Source organism: Arachis ipaensis, chromosome B09 (genome assembly GCF_000816755.2).
Source record: "Arachis ipaensis cultivar K30076 chromosome B09, Araip1.1, whole genome shotgun sequence".
In the NCBI taxonomy this organism is placed as follows: Eukaryota; Viridiplantae; Streptophyta; class Magnoliopsida; order Fabales; family Fabaceae; genus Arachis; species Arachis ipaensis.
Window position 1 is genome coordinate 23457903 of NC_029793.2, and position 4310 is coordinate 23462212.

General features: G+C 38.9%; 1 long non-coding RNA gene across 1 annotated transcript; it reads right to left on the reverse strand.

Moving 5' to 3' along the window:
* On the reverse strand, positions 261–748 carry LOC110267071. Its single transcript, XR_002354397.1, has 3 exons — positions 616–748; positions 425–525; positions 261–321 (listed from the first exon to the last, which is right to left on the reverse strand). It is a non-coding gene; the product is annotated as an uncharacterized LOC110267071 (long non-coding RNA).

Below are 4310 nucleotides of genomic sequence, written 5' to 3' on the forward strand. Positions count from 1 at the left end.
TTTTCATAATAATCAACTAAATAACCTTTCAAACTAATCTCTTTTCAGCAATCACAAACTATTCAAGCAGTCAAGCAATCAGTCATTCAGTCCAGCAAACAACCACATTTAGAAGACAATTATAATCACAGGCATATGTTCTCTCACATTAATATCTATTTATCACAACTCTGTAATATAAATTAGATTTTAAGAAAAACCCCTACCTCAATTAGTCGTAAGTTGCATAATTAAACTCATTAAATCCTTTTTCTCATGTTAATCGGCAGCAACCGCAGAAATTCCCAATCAACCGCAGGGATCACAGCAACAACCACTTATCTGACATAATTTAGAATTAACGCGGGACGGATATTAAGCGATATTAGAACATGATTGATAATAGAGTGTTGCGATACACAAGAACGGAACCGAATAATCTTACCATGGTAAACAGAATAGAACGACACAGTAGCAACTTCTAAATTGACCGGACAGCAGCTCTAATAACGGCCGGAAGCTCTAATGGTCCTGCAGTAGTGGTGACTATATAGTCCGATGCAAACACCCTCAGTAACAACTCACGATAAAAGCAACTTAACAGAAAGGAAGATCTGAGGTAAGATTAGAGCTTACCAAACTGACTTAGGCCTTAGTGGCAGTTTCTGGTGGCAGTGGCGGCGGGTTTCAGGTGGCAGAAGCTCGGTCACGGCGGCGCAGCTCTAGCAGTAGCGATGACGGAGCGCGCAACGGCGGCGGTAGCTTCGCGCAAGGATATTTGGGGAAGAGTGTTATGGAGAGGTGTGAAGAGGAGAGAGAGTGAGTTGGGATAGGTGGGGATCCTGTGGGGTCCACAGATCCTGAGGTGTTAAGGAATTCTACTCCCTGCACCATTTTGGCATGTAAACGCCCTCTGTATGCCAATTCTGGCGTTTACCGCCAGCTCTGCTACCTTTCCTGGCGTTAAACGCCAGTCTGCTGCCCCTTTCTGGCATTTAACGCCAGTCAGACACCCTTTTCTGGTGTTAAACACCAGTCTGCCTGCCAATTCTGGCGTTTAACGCTAGCTAGACACTAGATACCCTTTTCTGGTGTTAAATGCCAGTCTGCCTACCATTTCTGGCGTTTAACACCCAGAATGCTGCCAGACTGGGTGTTAAACGCCCATTCTGCTATCCTTACTGGTGTTTAAACGCCAGTAAGCCTGTCTTCCAGAGTGTGCTATTTTTGATGTTGTTTTTTATTTCGCTTTAATTCTGCAGTTGTTTTTATGACTTCACATGATCATCAACCTAAAAAAACATAAAATAATAATGGAAAACAAAGATAAATATAATTAAATAACATTGGATTTCCTTCCAATAAGCATTTTTTTAATGTCAATAGCTTGACAATGAGCTCTTAGAGAGCTTCACAGAGACTCAGAGCTTAATGGTGGCCTCCCAACACCAAACTTAGAACTTGAGTGTGGGGGCTCTGTTTGACTCTGTATTGAGATAAGCTTTTCATGCTTCTTCTCCATGGTTACAGAAGAAGATCCTTGAGCCTTAAACACAAGGTAGTCCTCATTCAATTGAAGGACTAACTCTCCTCTGTCCACATCAATCACAGCTCTTGCTGTGGCTAGGAAGGGTCTTCCAAGGATGATGGATTCATCTTCATCCTTCCCAGTGTCTAAGATTATGAAATCAGCAGGGATGTAAAAGCCTTCAACCTTCACTAAGACATCCTCTACAACTCCATAAGCCTGTTTCCTTGATTTATCTACCAATTCTAGTGAGAATTTAGCAGCTTGTACCTCAAAGATCCCTAGTTTCTCCATTACAGAGAGTGGCATGAGGTTTATTCCTGACCCCAGGTTACACAGAGCCTTCTTAAAGGTCATGGTGCCTATGGTACAGGCTATTAAGAATTTTCCAGGATCTGATTTCTTCTGAGGTAATTTCAGTTGAACCAAGGCAGTCAGTTCATTGATGAGCAATGGAGGTTCATCCTCCCAAGTCTCTTTACCAAATAACTTGGCATTCAGCTTCATGATTGCTCCTAGATACTGAGCAACTTGCTCTTCAACAATATCTCCGTCCTCTTCAGAGGAAGAATGCTCATCAGAGCTCATGAATGCTAACAGTAAGTTCAGTGAAATCTCTATGGTCTCTGTATGAGCCTCAGATTCCTTTAGTTCCTCAATGGGGAACTCTTTAGTGGCCAGTGGACGTCCATTGAGGTCTTTCTCACTGGAAACCACTGCCTCTTCCTCTTCTCCAGGTTTGGCCATGTTGCGTGTATTGATGGCCTTGCACTCTCTCTTTGGATTCTCTTCTATATTGCTTGGGATAGTACTAGGAGGAAGTTCAGTAACTCTTTTACTCAGCTGACCCACTTGTGCCTTTAAATTTCTGATGGAGGACCTTGTTTCAGTCATGAAACTGAGAGTGGTCTTAGATAGATCAGAGACTATGGTTGCTAAGTCAGAGAGGCTCTGCTTAGAATTCTCTGTCTGTTGCTCAGAAGATGATGGAAAAGGCTTGCTATTACCAAACCTATTTCTCCCACCATTATTATTATTGAAGCCTTGATTAGGCTTCTGCTTATTCTTCCATGAGAAATTAGGATGATTCCTCCATGAAGGATTGTAAGTGTTTCCATAGGATTTTCCCATGTAATTCACCTCTTCCATTGCAGGATTCTCAGGGTCATAAGCTTCTTCTTAAGAGGAAGCTTCTTTAGTACTTCCGGATGCAGCTTGCATTCCAGTCAGATTCTGAGAAATCATATTGACTTGCTAAGTCAATATTTTATTCTGGGCCAATATGGCATTCAAAGTATCAATCTCAAAAACTCCTTTCTTCTGGGTTGTACCATTATTCACAGGATTTCTTTCAGAAGTGTACATGAACTGGTTATTTGTAACCATTTCAATGAGTTCCTGGGCTTCTGCAGGCATCTTCTTTAGATGAAGAGATCCACCAGCAGAGTGATCTAATGACATCTTGGAAAATTCAGACAGACCATCATAGAATATACATAGGATGTTCCATTCTAAAAGCATGTCAGAAGGACACCTTCTGATCAATTGCTTGTATCTTTCCCAAGCTTCATAGAGGAATTCACCTTCCTTCTGTCTGAAGGTTTGGACTTCCACTCTAAGCTTGCTCATCTTTTGAGGTGGAAAGAATTTGGCCAAGAAAGCATTGACCAACTTCTCCCAAGAGTTCAGGCTTTCTTTAGGTTGTGAGTCCAACCATATCCCAGCTCTATCTCTTACAGCAAAAGGGGAAAGCATAAGTCTATAGACCTCGGGATCAACCCCATTGGTCTTAACAGTGTCACAGATTTGCAGGAATTCAGCTAAGAACTGATAAGGATCTTCCAATGGAAGTCCGTAAAACTTGCAATTCTGCTGTATTAGAGAAACTAATTGAGGCTTCAGCTCAAAGTTGTTTGCTCCAATTGCAGGAATTGAGATGCTTCTTCTATAGAAGTCGGAAGTTGGTGCAGTAAAGTCACCAAGCACCTTCCTTGCATCTCCACCATTGTTGCTATTTTCGGCTGCCGTGTCCTCTTCTTTTTCAAAAATTTCTGTAAGGTCCTCTCCAGAGTGTTGTGCTTTAGCTTCCTCTTCAGAGTCCTTTCAGGTTCAGGATCAGCTTCAACAAGAATGTTCTTATCCTTGTTCCTGCTCATATGAAAAAGAAAAGAACAAAAAAGAAGAGGACTCCTCTATGTCACAGTATAGAGATTCCTTTATGTAAGTATAAGAATAGAAGAATAGAATGAAGAAGGAAGAAGAAGAAATTCGAACACATAGAGAGAGAGGGTTCGAATTATGAGTAGAAGATAAGTGTTAGTAAATAAATAAAATAATTAGAAAGAGATGAGAGGGAGAGTATTTGAATATTAATTAAAAGAAAAGAAAAATATTTTTGTTTTTATTTAATTAATTAAGTTAGTTTCGAAAATATTAAAAGAGATAAAATAAAATTAGAATTTAAAATAATTAGTTAATTAAAAAGAATTTTGAAAAAGTAGTTAGTAATTTTTGAAAATTAGAGAGAGAAAAGTAGTTAGGTGGTTTTGAAAAAGATAAGAAATAGTAAACTTAATCAAACAAAAAGTCAAGTAGTTAATTGAAAAAGAATTGAAAATAATTTTGAAAAGATAAGAAGTTAGAAAAAGATTTTGAAATTAAATTTTGAAAAAGATATGATTGAAATTTATTTTGAAAAAGATTTGAAAAAGAAATTTAGAAAGATTTGATTTTGAAAATTAAAGTTGATGACTTGACTAACAAGAAACTAAAAGATATGATTCTAAAATTTAAAGATTGAACC